The 20408-nt window shown below is 45.9% G+C and overlaps 1 pseudogene; it reads left to right on the forward strand.

The window, feature by feature from the left end:
* The first annotated feature begins 16740 nt into the window (after nt 1–16740).
* LOC134737947 (high mobility group protein B3-like) lies at nt 16741–18986 on the forward strand (annotated as a pseudogene).
* The last annotated feature ends 1422 nt before the right edge of the window (nt 18987–20408 follow it).

A 20408-nucleotide genomic window follows, 5' to 3' on the forward strand; every position in this document is an offset into this window, starting at 1 on the left:
ATGATTCTTGGCCACATGTATGTCTTCTTTTGAAAAGTGTCTGTTCATATCCTTTGCCCACTTTTTAATGGTGTTGTCTTTTTCTTGTAAATTTAAGTTCCTTATAGATGCTGGATATTAGACCTTTGTCAGATGCCTAGTTTGTAAAATTTTTCTCCCATTCTGTAGGTTGCCTGTTTACTTTGTTGATAGTTTCTTTTCCTGGGCAGCAGCTATTTAGATTCCGTTTGTCAATTTTTGCTTTTGTTGCAATTGCTTTTGGCTTCTTCGTCATGAAATATTTGCCAGTTTCTATGTCTGGAATGGTATTGCCTAGGTTGTGTTCCAGGGTTTTTATAGTTTTGGGTTTTATGTTTAAGTTTTTAATCCATCTTGAGTTAATTTTTATATATGGTATAAGGAAGGGGTCTAGTTTCAATCTTGTGCATATGGCTAGCCAGTTATCCCAGCACCATTTTGAATAGGGAGTCCTTTCCCCATTGCTTGTTTTTGTCAGGTTTGTCAAAGATCAGATGGTTGTAGGTGTGTGGTCTTATTTCTAGACTATCCTGTGCCATTGGTCTATGTGTCTGTTTTTGTACCAGTACCATGCTGTTTTGGTTACTGCTGCTCTATAGTATAGTTTGAAGTCAGGTGGCATGATGAGAGGCATTGTTTATAATATTAATACTAGCACAGGAGCTCACACATGGGTGTGACGTCTATTGCACACACACTCACAACAACCTAATGTCCATCAGTGAAAGCCAGTTAAATAAGTGATGATATAGTTATGTGACTGGACATTAAGATGGGATTATTTCTGTCTCCAATTCAGCTGAGACCTCAAAGTCTGAGAATACATAAAAGATGCATAGTTCCCCTGCATCCCAAGGGAGGGGCTGGATCACACATGCAGAACACACTAAGATATTATGAAACCAGGTCTACTGGCATTAATGTTCACCCCATCCTACCCATCAAAGGACAGAAGGGTTGATGAGTCAGTGGAGTGCTGAGGCCTCCCCAGCCCTCCCTGCCACACCCCTGGGGAGGTAGGAGGACCTGCCTGGGAGATGGAGAGGCAGGAGGGAGCAGGCTGGGGGCCACTGCCCAGAAGCTGCCCTCCCACTGCCCAGTGCTTAGTGCCAGTGCTCCCAGACCACACCGAGGGGCGAGCTGCTTATTCTCATGGCCCAATATCAAGAGGCAGATAAACTGGGAAAGAAGAGAATTTTTATTTCTGTAACCGGGTGCAGGGAGAAGGCCTGGAAATTATCGCCAGACCAACTCAAAATTTCAAAGTATTCCAGAGCTTATATACCTTCTAAGCTCTATGTGTACGTGTAAGTGTGCATTTATCTAAAGACATAAGTAATTAACTTCTAATCTATAACTAAGGTCTGAGTCCTGAAGACCTTCCTCTGGAGCCTCAGTAAATTGACTTAATCTAAATGGGTCCAGGTGCTGCAGTGATTACCCTTATCTTGTCTCCTACCAAATCACAGAGGTTTGGGGAGTTCCTTCCGACCTCCAATAAACTGGTTCGTGGAGGCCTGGGGAGTTTCTTCAGACCCCCAATCAAACTTGTTTGTTTAATCCTAAACAGGTTTTGTTAAGAATGCCTTCGTTATTTTGTCATGCTTTAAGGCCCAGGAAAGGCCTAGGCAAAACTCTGGGTGGGGTTTTGTTACATTCCAGCCTTTGTACAAGAACACTGGCTCTATCAGCTTTTAATATTTAACTTCTCCACTCAGTGCTGAAACCGTTGTTACGGAGGCCTGCGTTCCTGAGGCCTGGCCTGCCATACGAGGATGTTGAAAGGAGGGGAAGAGGAACTCTGATATTTGGATTCAAATACTTCTATGTTGTCCAACATAAACATGTTCATATGTCACCAAAAAAAAGGAAAATAAAGGAGTAAAAAAGCATGTACAATGAGCACCTAATAATAGTTTGTTCTAGGGAGCAGCCCTGGGAAAACATTTCCAGCAATTTCAGATTTTTGTTATGTTTGAATTTTTTTACAATAAGCATGTTTTATTTGTAGAAGCAGAAAATAATATCCAACTATAGCATTTTAGAAATAATTATAAAAAGCTACCAGAAGGCCCAGCTCTTCACCCCTCTCCTCCTCCTCCCTCCGTTAAACACAGAACTCAGCCCAGCAGGGTAGGGCTGCAGCCCATGGCAGCACTGGGAGAACGCTTCCTTTCTCTGGCTGCCCACACCCGGGACGAGACTTCCAAGCAGGACAGGAAACAGGTCCCTGTTCAGGTCCAGGGATCAGCTGGGACGCCAGCGCCTTGAACCTGACTTCCCCAGGCCAGGACTCAGCCCCCTCCTTGGAACCCCATTGCTCCCCAGACTCTCCCCATCTCAGCCTCTCCCACACTCCACCCGTCTGCCGGCCTGCACCCCCGCTCCGTCCCCTCCTCTCCCTCCCCAGTCCACTCACCTTCAGCTGGTAGTGAGCTTTCCCATGAGGAAACTGAGGCACGCTGGGAAAAGGGAGCTACTCCAGGTCAAGCAGCAGCTTAGCAACAGGGTTGGGACCCAGGCTTCCCAGTAGCCGCTACAGTGTGCTTTAATAACACCACACACCTGAACAGCTGAGGTGCGCCGCGCCTCCCCCTCACTATACTCCTTCATTCCAGATTGAAATATGCACCATGCACAGGCAAAAACAAACAAACAAACAAACCAGGCTTTTCTCACAAAATCAAATCAGAAGGTAAGATGTGTGTGGAAGAAACAAGTTTCTTAACTTCCCGAAACCTTATTTTCCTCGTGTGGAAAGTGAGTTGAAGAGCTCCTGCCTCGCGGCATCGCGGGGGATCTAATGAAACGATATGGTGCAGCTGGCGCCTCATAACTGGCAGCTGTGGTTTGTTTCTCCCAAAACCCGCCACTCTGGCCCCCAGCCATTAGGTGGCGTTCATTTGGGTGGTGGGGAGCAATGGAACTTTTTCTTTTCTCTGAGACAGGGTCTTGCTGTCGCCCAGGCTGGAGTGCAGTGACGCAATCTCATCTCACTGTAACCTCCCGCTCCCTGTAACCTCTGCCTCCCAGGCTCAAACGATCCTCCCCGCTCAGCCTCCCCGGTAGCTGGGACTAGGCGCACACCACCACGCCCAGCTAATATTTGTATTTTTTGGAGAGACGGGGTTTCGCCATCTTGCCCAGTCTGGTCTCGAACTTTTGGGCTCAAGCAATCCTCCTGTCTCAGCCTCCCACAGTGCTGGGATTACAGGTGTGAACCACCACGCCCAGTCCCGACGGAACTTTTTCTTCCTCATCCAACAACGTATGTATTTGCTCTTCAGTGAGTCAACAGTTGTCTCTCTCTTTTTTTTTTTTTTTAGCAGCACTGGATTCTAGGAAAAATGAAAAATGAAGTGCATGCTTTACTTACTATGCCCCTGTGTAATAAACATCAGCTTTACTGAAGAAGAAACCTGAGGCTGTGTCCACACTGCAGTTATCTTCCTACACTCCCCATTTCTCCTTATTCTACAGATTGGCTGGGGGAAACTGAAGGATATATTCCTGGTGCAGTAAACCTGATGGTCAAACCTTCCCAGAGCTCCAGGGCAGCCAGCTGCTAGGAAGCCTCTCCCCTCTGACCCACACCCTTCCTGTTGGCTCCTGGCCACACCAACCCATCACCTGGGAGGATGCTGGAGAAACGGGGTTGCCCCAAGAGTCCACGTGTCCTTGACACATGGCCAGACTCAACAATGAGCTTCTTAATGAAACTGGGAAACTGCAGAGTTCAAGTGGGTGTTGGGTGCTGAGCCGTGGCTCATTCCCTCAGGGATCAAATATCAGCAGAGTCATCAGGTAAATGCCACCAAGTTCACCTTCACCTTCCTGAGGAAAAGACGTTTGGGGTCTCAGCTTTCTTCAACAGGCAGGGCAGCTCTCCGGCACATGATAGAAGCAGGCTGGGAGTTAGAAGGCAGACAGAGGCCGGACACGGTGGCTCATGCCTGTCATCCTAGCACTTTGGGATTACAGGCCAGAGGATCGCTTGAGGCCAGGAGTTTGAGACCAGCCTAGGCAACACAGTGAGATCCCAGCCTCTGTAAAAAATTAGCTCTGCGAGGCCGGGCACAGTGGCTCACGCCTGTAATCCCAGCACTTTGGGAGGCCGAGGTGGGCGGATCACCTGAGGTCGGGAGTTCGAGACCAGCCTGACCAACATGGAGAAACCCCATCTCTACTAAAAATACAAAATAAGCTGGCCATGGTGGCACATGCCTGTAATCCCAGCTACTCAGGAGGCCGAGGCAGGATAATTGCTTGAATCTGGAAAGCAGAGGTTGCAGTGAGCTGAGATGGCACCATTGCACCCCAGCCTGGGCAACAAGAGGGAAACTCCGTCTCAAAAAAAAAAAAAAAAAAAAAAGAGCTCTGCATGGTGGTGCATGCCTGTAATCCCAGCTACTCAGGAGGCTGAGGTGGGAGGATCACTTGCAAAGCCGAGTTCCAGGCTGCATTGAGCTGTGATTGCATCACTGCACTCCAGCCTGGGCAACAGAGCGAGACACCATCTCTTCAAAAAAGCTGACATCTGCTGAGTCTGTCAGGGGCTCGCAGGTGCGGGTGGAGGGGGCTCAGATTCCCTGTGCCTGGGTGCTGGGGCTGGAGTGGGAGTATTAGCCATGGCCTTTTGTTCTCAATATCTCCATGGCGTTCTACCCATTCCTCTCCACAGCTCCATCCTGTTCTCTAAGTTGGCCCTTGATCAACTTTAGACAGCAACAGACATGAGCAACAAAGGGCTGTGTGTCTTCTGAAGCGGATATTAAACCGGACCTTCACACAGCTGTGCTTTCAGAGCCTGCCCCTGCCAGCTGCCCTCCTCAGTTCTCACCCTTGTGTGCCGTGCTCCCGTCTTCGGCAGCCTGGGGAGGTGGATGGACGGATTCTTGGAGTCATGTTCTTCATGCCTAAAACAAGCACAAAGGACTCCAGACAGAACCTGCTGTATTGAAATACAGTTATCCAAATGTAAACAAACTCAGGCAAGATAAACGCTACTTTATTAATGCATTGCATGATAAGATCTGGCAGTCGCTCTAATAACAACGATGATTTTGAAGAGTGATGAATGTAAGAAATTTCAAGGTATCTGCAACAAACGCAGTGGGAAGTGAAAATATTTCAGATTCAAATTGCGCCAGAGTCACAGGTGCCTCTGATACACCCTACTTTGTTGCATATACTAACTGAAGGAATAGCTGAAGTTTAGTTAGGGGTTAATGAAAATAAGTGTGTAATTTCTTCTTTACTCAATGTATAGCCCTCTCTGTTCTGTCTGTGGGTCCCTGACTTCGAGTGTCCAGGTCAGCTCAGCTCCTGCCTGCAGTACAATGTTCTCTTTGCCTGGAAGCCATCATTTACTGGCTGGTAGGGCTGGTCTGGGCCCTGCAGCCGGGCTCCCATTTTATTCCCTCACCTCTCTGCCTTTCTCCCTCTGTCTCTCTCCTTCCTCTTCTCCTTCTCCCCTTCCCCTCTTCCCCCTCCTTCTCCTCCCTCTCCCCTCCCTCTGTCTCTCTCCCTCTCCCTCTCCCCTTCCCCTCTTCCCCCTCCTTCTCCTTCCTCTCTCCTCCCTCTGTCTCTCTCCCTCCCCCTCTCCCTCTCCCCTTCCCCTCTTCCCCCTCCTTCTCCTCCCTCTGTCTCTCTCCCTCCTTCCCACCCCTCCTTTGTCTTCTCCTGGGGGCTACTCACTTAGGGCTGAGATTTAAATATTTTCTGATTTAGAGTAAGTTGGGAAGAAGCAGGAATTAGATATGACTCTCCCAGCTGGTAGACAGGTAGGTGGTCAGACTTCAAACCTACGTCTGTCTGTTTCCAAAAATCCTGTCTTCCCAGCAGGTCTGGGATTTTCCTGCTCATCAATGTGTATTTCTCCCAGAAAGCCAGGGATTGTCCTTGCCTCCAGAAAGCCAATGACTGTCCTTGCCTCAGTCTGGCTCTAGAGAGGGCTCACCTAAACAAAGGACAGCCTTCGGCCTAGGGAAGGGGGACTTCCAAACACTGCCAGGTACACAGGTGCCTTGGCCATGCCTGTCTGTTCTTCACAGGGCTCTGCCCTTGTGCCCTCCACCGGGAAGGGGTTTCAGAACATCATTTGGCAAAGATTGAATAATGCCTGCCCCCATCACAGACCCTGCTAAAACTGGAAAAAAAAGACGCAAACCAAAACTTCTCCTTGCCCAGGCCAGACACTTGTTTATATTTGTCTCTGTGTCCTACAAACATTAACCAGAAAGCCTCTTTGACCAGACACAGGGGAAATGGAGGTCACGCTATCTCCTGCACACAGAGCTCTGAGGCCGAACAAGGGCTTACCCACAAAAGTCAGATGTCTGCTGCTGCTTTCTTAGCAACAGATTTAGAAACCTATTCATCAGACAGACTTCTCCTGAGTGGCTCAGCCACATCCCTCCTCCCTTCACACTTCTGACCCCCCACTCTGCCCACACCCTTGTCACCCTGCTTCAGTTCATTGAGGGGATCAGGATGGCCTCAGGCATTTCATCCATTCATTGATTCACCTATTCATCAAGGGCTTGTTGAGTATCTCGGTATGTGCATGACCCAGCATTATGTGGGCTTTACCAACTTCAGCTCACAACCATTGGATTAAATTCTCTTTTAAAATGGTCTTAAAGGTGTGTTCTTACATGCTTTTTATTTTTTCTAAAAACACTTTTAAAAAGAAAGTAGCTTATATCAGAAAGCAATTTATAGATTAGGCACAGTGGCTCACACTTGTAATCCCAGCACTTTGGGAGGCTGAGGTGGGAGGATCACACAAGCTCAGGAGTTTGAGGCCAGCCTAGGCAACACAGTGAGATGCCATCTCTACAAAAAATCAAATATTAGCCAGTAATGATGGCATGTGCCTGTGGTCACAGCTATGTGGGAGACTGAGGTGGAAGAATCGCTTGAGCCCAGCAGGTCAAGGCTGCGATGAGCTATGATTTCACCTGTGCACACCAGCCTGGGTGACAGAGCTAGACCCTGTATCAAAAAAAAAAAAAAAAGCCTATGGATTACGGCTGGTTGTTATAGAAGAGATAGAGTTTTAGTTCTGATCTTAAGGACAAAAGGATAGAACTCTTTCTTCCCTCCCCTGATAGCCAGGGGCCACTGGACAGCCACAGTTTGGAAACTCCCGATCTATTTTCTTGGGACTGTCCTGCGTAAACCCTTCGTTCCAGGAGTTCTAGTAACAGGAAACTGTCCCTGCTTCAGCCTTGAAAATCTTTGCTATTCTTTGAGGCCCACTGGATGCCAGATGTCTTCTGGGAGGCCTTGCCTGCTCCCAGTAAATTCTCTCTCCTCTATTTGGATATGCCATTGTCTATGCTTTTTATCTGGTGATGGCCACATAAGTTTTATGACATCTCTTGCATTCTTGCCTTGTATGCATTTAATGTTTAAAAAACTTTTTTTTAAGCTTTTTATTTTGAGAGACAAGACCTCACTATATTGCCCAGGCTTGACTCGAACTCCTCAGCTCATTCCTCCAACCTCAGCCTCCCAAGTAGCTGGGACCTCAGGTGGGCGCCACTGCGCTCAGCAATGTTGCTATGTTACTTATACAGCAGCCATGCCTAGCTCTTCTCTCCAAGTCCTCAAAGCGCTTCTTCACAATGTCTCTTTCATCTGAAACTTTTCTTCCCCCAGTTGATCCAATCCATAGAATATAACCGTTTCTTCATACAAGTGTATGAATATAACCATTTATTCAGTGCGAGTGCATACTTGACGTCAGGTCTTGTTGTTGATGTCAGGGTCAGAGAGACATTTGTGTTTGGTTTTTTTTTTTTTTTTTGAGACAAAGTTTCACTCTGTTGCCCAGGCTGGAGTGCAGTGGCCCGATCTCGGCTCACTGCAACCTCTGCCCTCCCGGTTCAAATGATTCTCCTGCCTCAGCCTCCTGAGTACCAGGGATTACAGGCACGCATCACCATGCCCAGCTAATTTTTGTATTTTTAGTAAAGACGGGGTTTCACCCTGTTGGTCAGGCTGGTCTTGAACTCTTGAGCTCAAGCGATCCACCCACCTCAGCCTCCCAAAGTGCTGGGATTACAGGCGTGAGCCACTGCACCCAGCCGACACTTCTGTCTTGAAAGTGGTCATCCTGCTTGGAGTTCCCCACTCCACTTGTCCTGTTCATCCAGTGCCATTTTAATCCTCTCCAAAAATGTTTCCATTCCAAAACTTTCTTTTTAAAAATTGAGAAATAATTCACATAACATAACATTCACCCGTTTAAAGTATACAATTCAATGTTTTTTTTTTTTATTGGCAAAGTTGTGTAACCATTACCACTATCTAATTCCAGATCACTTTCATCACCACCAAAAGAAACCCCATACCCATTATCAGTCCCTCCTTTGTCCACCTCTCTCCAGCCCCTGGCAAACAGCAATCCACCCTCCGTCTCTATAGATTTGCCTGTCCTGGACATTCCATATAAACGGAATCATACAATATGTGACTTTTGTGTTCGCTCCTCTCACTTAGCAGTTAATGTCAAGGTTCATCCACGTTGGGGCCTGTGTCAGGACTTCATTCCTTTTTATTGCTGAGTAATATTCCGTGATAAGAATATACTGTGCCACATTTTGTTTATTCTACAGCTGATGGAGTTTTAGGTTTATTATTCTTTTGACTATTATGAATGATGCTGCTATAAATAGTCACATCCTAGTTTTTGTGTGGATGTCTGTTTTCATTTCTCTTGGATCTCTACCTAGGTGTAGAATTCCTGGGTCATAGGATAACTATGTTTAACCTTTTGAGGAACTGCCTGACTGTTTTCACAGCTGCTGCCCCATATTGCACCCCACTAGCAATGTATGGGGGTTTCAGTTTCTCCACATTCTTTCCAAAACTTGTCATTTTTCCACATTTTTGATCAGAGCCATTTTGGGGGGTGTGCAGTGGTATCTCATTGTAGGTTTTTTGTTGTTGTTGTTATTTTTGTTTGTTTGTCTTTTGAGATGAAATCTCACTCTGTTGCCCAAGCTGGAGTGCGGTAGCATGATCTCAGCTCACGGCAACCTCCACCTCCTGGGTTCAAGCGATTACCCTGCCTCAGCCTCCCGAGTAGCTGGGATCACAGGCATGCGCCACAACACCTGGCTAATTTTTGTATTTTTAGTAGAGACAGGGTTTCACCATGCTGGCCAGGCTGGTGTCGAACGCCTGACTTCAGGTGATCCACCCACCTGAAGTGCTGGGATTACAGACATGAGCCACTGCGCCTGACCACTCATGGGCTTTGTTTTTACTTTTTTAAAGTAACGGCTTCCTTGAGATATAATTCACATACCACACCATTCACCCATTTAAAATGCACAAATTAGAGTCTGTAGTTGAAGCTCTTGAGGAGGCTAAGGCAGGAGGTTTGCTTGGGCCCAGGAGTTTGAGTCCAGCCTGGGCAAAATAGAGAGATCTCATCTCTATAATTTTTTTAAATTATGTGTACAATTTAATGATGTTTCGTGTATTCATAGATAGTGCAACCAACACCACAGTCAATTTTAGAATATTTTTATCACCTCATTAAGAAATCACCACAGTTGCGGTGGCTGACACCTGTAATCCCAGCACTTTGGGAGGCTGAGGCAGGCGGATCACTTGAGGCCAGGAGTTTGAGACCAGCCTGGCCAATGTGGTGAAACCCTGTCTCTACTAAAAAATACAAAAATTAGCCAGGCGTGGTGGCTCATGTCTGTAATCCCAGCTACTCAGGATGCTGAGACAGGAGAATTGTTCAAACCCGGGAGGCGGAGGTTGCCGTGGGCCGAGATCGCACCACTGCGCTCCAGCCTGGATGACAAAGCGAGACTCTGTCTCAAAAATAATACATACATACAAACATAAATACATAAATGAAAGAGGCCAGGCGAGGTGGCTCACACCTGTAATCCCAGCACTTTGGGCGGCCGAGGCTGGCGGATCATGAGGTCAGGAGATCAAGATCATCCTGGCTAACACGGTGAAACCCCGTCTCTACCAAATATACAAAAATTAGCCAGGCGTGGTGGTGGGCGCCTGTAGTCTCAGCTACTCAGGAGGCTGAGGCAGGAGAATCGCTTGAACCTGGGAGGTGGAGGTTGCAGTGAGCCAAGATCGCACCACTGCACTCCAGCCTGGGAGACAAAGCAAGACTCCAGCTCAAAAAAAAAAAAAAAGAAAGAAAGAAAGAAGAAGAAAGAAGAAAAAGAAAGAAAGAAAGAGAGAGAGAGAGAAAGAAAGAAAGAAAGAAGGAAAGAAAGAAACCCTGCTTACTTTTAATAGTGGATAGAACAACTAGGCAGAAGATCAACAAGGAAATAGAAGACTTAATACTATAAAATGGCCAGGTGCAGTGGCTTACGCCTGTAATCCCAGCACTTTGGGAGGCCAAGGCAGGTGGATCACCTGAGGTCAGGTGTTCTAGACCATCCTGGCCAACATGGTGAAACCCTGTCTCTACTAAAAATACAAAAATTAGCCGGTTGTGGTGGCGTGTGCCTGTAATCCCAGCTACTCAGGGGGTCCAAGACAGGAGAGTCGCTTGAACCCAGGAGGCAGAAGTTGCAGTGAGCTGGGATCGCCATCGCACTCCAGCCTGGGGGAAAAGAGCGACACTTCGTCTCAAAAACAAACAAACAAACAAAGAAAAAACCCCAAAAAACTATAAAGCAACTAGACCTAACAGACATCTCTAGAATACTCTACCCAGCAATAGCAGAAATAGCAGAATATATATTCTTCTCAAATACACAGACGATTCTTTAAGATAGACCATATGGTACGCCATTGAACAAACGTTAATACATTTAAAAGGATAAAAACAATGTAAAGCATGTTTTCTGGCCACAATGGAATGAAATGAGAAATCAATAACAAAGAAACTTAGGAAACACACATCTGTGGAAATGTGCATGAAAATCTCCAACTATCATTATTCAATTTCTGTTTCTCCCTCCATTCTGTTCATTTTTTGCTTTATGTATTTGGGTGCAAAATACCATACCATACATATATGTAAAAATTAACTTAAAATGGATCATATACATAAATGTAAGAGCTAAAACTATAAAACTTTTAGAAAAAAAACAGGCATAAATCTTTGTGACTTTGGATTAGGCAATGATTTCTTAGTTATGACATCAAAAGCACATGCAACAACAAAATAGACAAATTATACATTATCAAAAGTTAAACTTTTTATTTTTAATTTTTATATTTTTATATATATTTTTAGAGACAGAGTCTTGCTCTGTCACCCAGGCCGGAGTGCAGTATGGCAATCTCGGCTCACTGCAACCTCCGCCTCTCGGGTTCAAGTGATTCTCATACCTCAGCCTCCTGAGTAGCTGGGACTACAGGCGCACATCACCATGCCCGGCTAATTTTTTGTATTTTAGCAGAGACAGGGTTTCACCATGTTGCCTAGGGTGGTCTTGAACTTCTGAGCTCAGGCAATCTGCCCGCCTCAGCCTCCCAAAGTGCTAGGACTACAGGTGTGAGCCACCGTGCCCACCTAGAAGTTAAAACTTTTATTTGTCAAAGGAAACCATCAAGAAAATGAAAAGACAACCCACAAAATGGAAAAACATGTTTGCAAGTCATATATGTGATTTTTAAAAAATCTACAACTCATAAAAAAAAGTTAGCCCAGCTAAATGCAGAGGATTTGAATGGATAACTCTCCAGATAAGATCTACAAATGGCCATCCAGGCGCGGTGGCTCACGCCTGTAATCCCAGCACTTTGGGAGCCCAAGGTGAGAGGAGTGCTTGAACCCAGGAGTTTGAGACCAGCTCTGGGCAACATAGTGAGATCTCATCTCTACAAAAAATGAACAAAATTAGCTGGGTGTGGTGGCTTGTATCCATAGTCCCAGCTACTTGGGAGGCTGAGGTAGGAGGATTGCTTGAGCCCAGGAGGTCGAGTCTGCAGTGAGCCAAGATCATGCCACTGCACTCCAGCCTGGGCTACAGACCCTGTCTTAACAACAACAACAACAACAAATACACACATATACACACACACGCACACACACAAATGACCAATAAGCACATGAAAAGATGCTTGACATCATTAACCATCAGGAAAATGCAAATCAAAACCTCAAAGAGATATCACTTCACACCCAGTAGGATAATTTAAAAGACAGACACAGTAACAAGTATTGGTTTGGTTTTTTTTTTTTTTTTTTTTTTTTGAGACGGAGTCTCACTCTGTCGCCCAGTCTGGAGTGCAGTGGCGCGATCTCGGCTCACTGCAAGCTCCGCCTCCCAGGTTCACGCCATTCTCCTTCCTCAGCCTCCTGAGTAGCTGGGACTACAGGCGCCCGCCACCACGCCCGGCTAATTTTTTGTATTTTTAGTAGAGACGGGGTTTCACAGTGTTAGCCAGGACGGTCTCGCTCTCCTGACCTCGTGATCCGCCCGCCTCGGCCTCCCAAAGTGCTGGGATTACAGGCGTGAGCCACCGCACCCAGCCGGACAGTAACAAGTATTGGCAAGAACACAGAGAAATAGAATCTTCATACACTGCTGGTAGAACTGTAAAATGGTGCAGCGACTTTAGAAAACAGCCTGGAGGCACCTCAAAAGGTTAAACAGAGTTACCATATGACACAGCAATTCCACATCTAGGTAAATATCCAAGAGAAATAAAAACATACATCTACACAAAAATTTGTATGTGAATATTCATAGCAGCATTTGCTGGGTGCAGTGGCTCACACCTTTAATCCCAGCACTTTGGGAGGCCAAGTCGGGTGGATCACCTGAGGTCAGCAGTTTGAGACCAGCCTGGGCAACATGGTGAAACCCCATCTCTACTAAAAATACAAAAATTAGCTGAGCTTGGTGGCAGGCGCCTGTAGTCCCAGCTACTTGGGAGGTTGAGGCATGAAAACCACTTGAACCCAGGAGACAGAGGTTGCAGTGACCCGAGATCATGCCACTGCATTCCAGCCTGGGCAACAGAGCAAGACTACATCTCAAAACAAAAACAAACAACACAGAACAACAAATATTCACAGCAGCATTATTCTAATAGCCAAAATGTGGAAACACTCCAAATATCCCTCCAATAATGAGTGGATAAATAAAATGTGACATAATGAGACTTTATTTGGTAATACAAAGAAAAAAGTACTTATAACAAGCTACGACATGGAGGAATCTTAAACACCTTCTGCTAAGTGAAAGACCCCAGACACAAAAGGCCACATATCATGTTGCCATTTATGACATGTTCGGAACAGACAAATCCATAGAGACGGAAAGTGAATTGCTGGTTGCCTAGGGCTAGGTGGGGAGAGCAGGGTTGGGGTGGAACAGGGAGAGACTGCTGCTTATGGGTTTGCAGTTTCTTTTAAGGGTGATAAAAATGTTCTGAAATTCATTGTGATGACAGCACAACACCTTGAATATATTTTTAAAAACCCATTGAATTGTATACTTTAAATGGCTTTTCGATATTATATTTCAATAAAGCTGTTACTTAAAAAAAAGTTGGTAGTCTTTCCGTGTAAATAAGGAATCTGTAGTTATTTTTAAAATAAAAACTAAAACTAACTTTTTTATTTTTATTTTTTTTGAGACAGAGTCTCACTCTGTCACCCAGACTGGAGGGCAATGGCGCAATCTCGGCTCACTACAAGCTCTGCCTTCCAGGTTCACGCCATTCTCCTGCCTCAGCCTCCCAGGTAGCTGGGACTACAGGAGCCTGCCACCACGCCCAGCTAATTTTTTGTATTTTTAGTAGAGACAGGGTTTCACCATGTTAGCCAGGACGGTCTCGATCTCCTAACCTTGTGATCCACCCGCCTCGGCCTCCCAAAGTGCTGGGATTACAGGAGTGAGCCACCGCGCCCGGCCTTTTTATGTTTTTTTTTAGATGGAGTCTTGCTGTCGCCAGGCTGGAGTGCAGTGGAGCGATCTCGGCCACTGCAACCTCCGCCTCCTGGGTTCAAGTGAGTCTCCTGATTCAGCCTCCCAAGTAGCTGGGATTACAGGCATGCACCACCACGCCTGGCTAATTTTTGTATTTTTACTAGAGACAGGGTTTCATCATGTTGGCCAGGCTGGTCTCAAACTCCTGGCCTCAAGTGATCCGCCTGCCTCGGCCTTGCAAAGTGCTGGGACTACAGGCATGAGCCACCGTACCTGGCCTTTTTTTTTTTTTTTTTCTTGAGATGGAGTCTCGCTGTCTTGCCCAGGCTGGAGTGATTCTTCTGCCTCAGCCTCCAGATTAGCTGGGATTACAGGCACCCGCCATCATGCCCAGCTAATTTTTTTGTACTTTTGTAGAGACAGGGTTTCACAACGTTGGCTAGGCTGGTCTCGAACTCCTGACCTCAGGTGATCCTCCCACTTTGGCCTCCCAAAGTGCTGGGATTACAGGCATGAGCCACCGCACCAGGCCTAACTTTTATATAAAACAAACAAAACTGTTGCAAGGGCAGAAGACTGCTGCTAGTGTTAAGAAAATCAAGCTGTGTAGGAACTACCAATGAACTCAGCTCCCTGCAGCACTGAGGTGCACACCTTGCAAGAAGACACCTGGAACAGGTGGCTGAAACCTTCTTTCCAAAGCCTGCTGAAGTCTGCTCACCTGCCTTCCGCTGCCAGAAGCAATAATCCTCTCTACTCCTCTCACTCTCTTAATCGTGCAGATACACTATTTATTGGCAGAACCTGGACTGGAGCCCTGAAGATGAGCAGGTACAGGAACCATCATGTCCCAGATGCCAGCTCCTGTGATACCGGGGAGAACACAGGCGGAAGTGGGAATGGCACTAAGCAGCCACACAGAACAGGAAATGAACTCACCTTCTGTTTGAAATGAGGAAATCGAACCCGAGATTTTAGAAGTGACTTGCTCAAGGTCACATAACTTGCTAGTGATAATGTACCTACTGTTCAGCTTAGGGCTTTTGTTGATGGCAGGGGGGGCGGAGGGACAAAAACCATCTGTGTGAATTTTAGGAGGCACAATAAACTGACTATCAAGTTACTATTCTGATTTAACACCCACAAAACAAATATACCAAAGATGGTTTATGTAGGAAAAATCCTGGTGCTGTAGATTTCAGGCCTGTCCAAACATTACACTTCAAACAGATGCCTGACATTGCAAAATAAAAGCTCATTTCATAGGCTTGGTGGTTTGTCAAAAAATCCTTCAACATGATATTTTGGTGCACACTCACAAAAATTCCACATATCATGAGCAGAAAGTCTGAGCAGAGTTTTGCTCTTGTTGCCCAGGCTGGAGTGCAACAGTGTGATCTCAGCTCACTGCAACCTCTGCCTCCCAGGTTCAAGCAATTCTCCTGCCTCAGCCTCCCTGGTAGCTGGGATCACAGGCGTGTGCCACCACACCCAGCTGATTTTGTATTTTTAGTAGAGATGGGGTTTTTCCATGTTGGTCATGCTGGTCTTAAACTCCCGACCTCAGGTGATCCACCTGCTTTGGCCTCCCAAAGTGCTGGGATTACAGGAATGAGCCACCAAACCCAGCCTGAATTTTTCTTTTTTGAGATGGAGCCTTACTCTGTTGCCCAGGCTGGAGTGCAGTGGAGTGATCTTGGCTCACCACAACCTCTGCCTCCTGGGTTCAAGTGATTCTCCTGCCTCAGCCTCCTGAGTAGCTGGGACTACAGGCACATGCCACCATGCCTGGCTAAATTTTTTTGTATTTTTCGTAGAAACAGGGTTTCACTATGTTGGCCAGGCTGGTCTCGAACTCCTGAACTTGTGATCTGCCCACCTCAGCCTCCCAAAGTGCTGGGATTACAGACATGAGCCTCCGCACCCAGCTAGTCTGATTTTTTATTAAGATTTGTTTACTGAGAACCAAGGCTCCAATTACCCATTCACTCATTCTTAAATTTGTTCATTCATTCGAAAATGTTCCCTAAACATCCCTTAAGGAGCTTACTTCAGTGAAGGAGACAGAAACGTAAAAAGTGAATAAAATATATATGAGACTGATAAACTTAGTCTAAGAGTATAAATATATGTAAACTGATGAACTAATTATTATAAGTATAATAGGGTTAGGCACAGTAGCTCCTGTCTGTAATCCCAGCACTTTGGGAGGCTGAGGCAGGAGGATCACTTAAGTCCAGGAGTTCGAGACCAGCCTGGAAAACCTAATGAAACCTTGTCTCTACAACAAAAGAAAAAGTAAAAAGTGGCCAGGCACAGTGGCTTATGCCTGTAATCCCAGCTCTTTGGGAGGCCAAGGTGGGCAGATCATTTGAGGTCAGGAGTTTGAGATCAGCCTGGCCAACATGATGAAACCTCGTCTCTACTGAAAATATAAAAATTAGCCAGACTGGGCACGGTGGCTCACGCCTGTAATCCCAGCACTTTGGAGGCCGAGGCGGGTGGATCACGAGGTCAAGAGTTCAAGACAAGCCTGATCAACATGGTGAAACCCCATCTCTACTAAAAATACAAAAATTAGCCGGGCATGGTGGCAAGCACCTGTAATCCCAGCTACTCAGCAGGCTGAGGCAGGAGAATCGCTTGAACCTGGGAGGCTGAGGTTGCAGTGAGCCAAGATCGTGCTACTGCACTCCAGCCTGGGTGACACAGCAAGACTCCGTCTCAAAAAAAAAAAATTAGCCAGGCATGGAGGCAGCTCTCATGGAGGCAGCTAGTGTGAGGCTAGGGAGCGCCGAACCACGTGTCGTGCCCTGCGCTACCCAGACTAGTGAACAATACAGTCAGGATGGCTAAAGGTGACCCCAAGAAACCAACGGGCAAGATGTCTGCTTATGCCTTCTCTGTGCAGACATGCTGCAGTGGGATAATTAAGGAATCAGAAAGACTGAGGGGTTGAGGACGAATTATTTAATTATTTAGGTGCACCGACCCAGTCGGATTAACATCCAAAGGACTGAGCCATGAACAAAGAGTCAAGCTATCTTTTAAGCATTTTGTGGGGCGGGGGGAGATCTGTGCAGGGGGAAGCATATTACAGAAGCAAGAAACAAAGACAGTTATTTAATTAAGACATGCATTACATCATTTCTTACTTTCCAAGGAACAACACGTTTTGTGACTTGAGATTATCTGCCTAGTGACCTTGCAGCTGCACAGCTAGAGAAACAGAGTCTTCACAATGCCTGGGAAAGGGAGAGATAAGGCTCACTAGACACAGAAAAACAGGCAGTCAATTTTTAAAGGACTTCAGCCTTTTTTCTTTCTCAGGGAGAATTGGGTTTTCTTACATACAACTGAGTTTTTGCTTACACATTCTTTAATTTCTTTTTTTTTTTTCTTTTGAGACAGAGTTTCGCTCTTGTTGCCCAGGCTGGAGTGCAAAAGTGCGATCTCGGCTCACAGCAACCTCTGCCTCCCAGGTTCCAGCCATTCTCCTGCCTCAGCCTCTGGAGTAGCTGGGATTACAGGCATGCGCCACCACGCTTGGATAATTTTTTGTATTTTTAGTAGAGACAGGGTTTCTCCATGTTGGTCAGGCTGGTCTTGAACTCCGGACCTCAGGTGATCCACCCACCTTGGCTTCCCAAAGTACTGGGATTACAGGCATGAGCCACTGCGCCCAGCCTCTTTAATTTCTTTTAATTCCTGTTCCATTGCAGAGAAGAACATAAGAAGAAAAACCCAGAAGTCCCTGTCAATTTTGCAGAATTTTCCAAGAAATGCTCTGGGAGGTGGAAGACAATGTCCAGGAAAGAGAAATTTAAATTTGGTGAAATGGCAAAGGCGGATGAAGTGTGCTGTTATCGGGAAATGAAGGATTATGGACCAGCTAAGGGAGGCAAGAAGAAGGACCCTAATGCCCCTAGAAGGCCACCGTCTGCATTCTTCCTGTTCTGTTCAGAATTCCGCCCCAAGATCAGATCCACAAACCCCGGCATCTCTATTGGAGACGTGGCAAAAAAGTTGGGTGAGATGTGGAATAACTTAAATGACAGTGAAAAGCAGCCTTACGTCACTAAGGCGGCAAAGCTGAAGGAGAAGTATGAGAAGGATGTTGTTGACTGTTAAGTTGAAAGGAAAGTTTGATGGCGCAAAGCGTCCTGCTAAAGTTGCCCGGAAAAAGGTGGAAGAGGAAGATGAAGAAGACGAGGAGGAAGAAGAGAAGGAGGAGGACGAGGAGGATGAACAAAGAAACTGTTAATCTGTCTCCTTGTGAATACTTACAGTAGGGGAGTGCCATAATTGACACATCTCTTATTTGATAAGTGTCTGTTGCCCTCATTAGCTTTAATTACAAAATTTGATCAGGATCGTATTGTAGTCTCTCAAAGTGCTCTAGAAATTGTCAGTGGTTTACATGAAGTGGCCATGGGTGTCCGGAGCACCCTGAAACTGCATCAAAGTTGTACATATTTCCAAACATTTTTTAAATGAAAAGGCACTCTCGTGTTCTCCTCACTCTGAGCACTTCACTGTTGGTGTGACAAGGCATTTAAAGATGTTTCTGGCATTTTCTTTTTATTTGTAAGGTGGTGTTAACTATATGGTTATTGGCTAGAAATCCTGAGTTATCAACTGTATATCTCTATAGTTTGTAAAAAGAACAAAACAACCGAGACAAACCCTTGATGCTCCTTGCTTGGCGTTGAGGCTGTGGGGAAGATGCCTTTTGGAGGGGCTGTAGCTCAGGGCGTGCACTGTGAGGCTGGACCTGTTGACTATGCAGTGGGCATCCATTTAGCTTCAGGTTGTCTTGTTTCTGTATATAGTGACATAGCATTCTGCTGCCATCTTAGCTGTGGACAAGGTGGGGTCAGCTGGCATGAGAAGTTTTTTGTTTTTTTTTTTTTGAGTTAAGTGGGGTAGTTTTTAAACAAACTGTAGAACTCTTCTTTGTCAGCAAAGTGAAGAGCCACTGCATCAATGAAAGTTCAAGAACCTCCTGTACTTAAACACGATTTGCAACGTTGTTTTTTTTTTTTTTTTGTATGTTTAGAATGCTGAAATGTTTTTGAAGTTAAATAAACAGTATTACATTAAAAAAAAAAATAGCCAGGCATGGTGGTGGGTGCCTGTAATCCCAGCTACTCGGGAGGCTGAGGTGGGAGGATTGCTTGAGCCCAGGAAATTGAGGCTGTAGTGAGCCAAGATCATGCCACTGTACTGCAGCCTGGGTGATAGAATGAGACCCTGTCTCAAAAACAAGCAATTAAACAAACAAAAACTCTGAAAGAAGCACTAGCAAAGAATTATGAGAGCATCTGAAAGGAATAATAATAACTCTTTTTTTTTTTAGATGGAGTTTTGCTCTTGTTGCCCAGGCTGGAGTGCAGTGGCGCGATCTTGGCTCACCACAACCTCCGCCTCCCAGGTTCAAGCGATTCTCCTGCCTCAGCCTCCCGAGTAGCTGGGATTACAGGCATGTGCCACCACTCCTGGTTAATTTTTTGTATTTTTAGTAGAGACAGGGTTTCTCCATGTTGGCCAGGCTGGTCTTGAACTCCCGACCTCAGGTAATCCACCCGCCTAGGCCTCCCAAAGTGCTGGGATTACAGGCGTGAGCCACTGCGCCCGGCCACAATAATAACTTTTATTGGGCACTCACTATGTTCTAGGCATCTTTTAAATGCTTTACGTGTATTAATTTATTTAATCTTCACAAAAACCCTATGATGTGAGTGGGTAGCACTCTTTAGAAAACTCAGGCACAGAGTGGTTTAATATTGAAGAGGGGGAAAAATAACTTTTTTTTCTGCCTTTCATAGTTCTTAGACAGGATGGACCTCTGTAACACAGGACAAATAACAAGAGAAAAACAGGCTGGGCACAGTGGCTCACACCTGTAATCCCAGTACTTTGGGAGGCCTAGGCAGGAGGATTGCTTGACTTCAGAAGTTTGAGACCAGCCTTGGCAACACGGCTGAGATGCTGCTGCCTCTACAAAAAATACAAAATAAAATTAACTGGGCAGTGGCAGGTGCCTTAGTCTTAGCTACTTGGGAGGGTGAGGTAATAGGATTACCTGAGCCCAGGAGGTTGAGGCTGCAGTGAGTTGAGATTGTGCCACTACACTCCAGCCTGGGCAACAGAGCAAGATCCTGTCTCTAAACAAAACAAAACTCCAGAAGTTTAACAACATGTATACCTCCTATGTATCCACAGGAGATAAACAGAGAAAGGAGTAAACCTCAAAGAGGTGGCTTTGAATTCAGGGTTCAATACCATCATTTGCTGGACAGAGAAAGAAGGCTGTGGAGAAGGCTGATAATGAGGGAACCGCCAGGAAAAGCAGAGCAAACAAGACTGAGGTTTGCTGCGCAGATTTAAGCCAGAGCCATCTCTACTGATAAGTTCCTAGTGATTTAGAATCATCCTGCTTTTCCTGGTACAGAAAGGAAGACAACCCTTACAAATGGAGACTTCTGGCCAGGCGTGGTG

Source organism: Pongo pygmaeus, chromosome 13 (genome assembly GCF_028885625.2).
Source record: "Pongo pygmaeus isolate AG05252 chromosome 13, NHGRI_mPonPyg2-v2.0_pri, whole genome shotgun sequence".
NCBI classification, from domain to species: domain Eukaryota; kingdom Metazoa; phylum Chordata; class Mammalia; order Primates; family Hominidae; genus Pongo; species Pongo pygmaeus.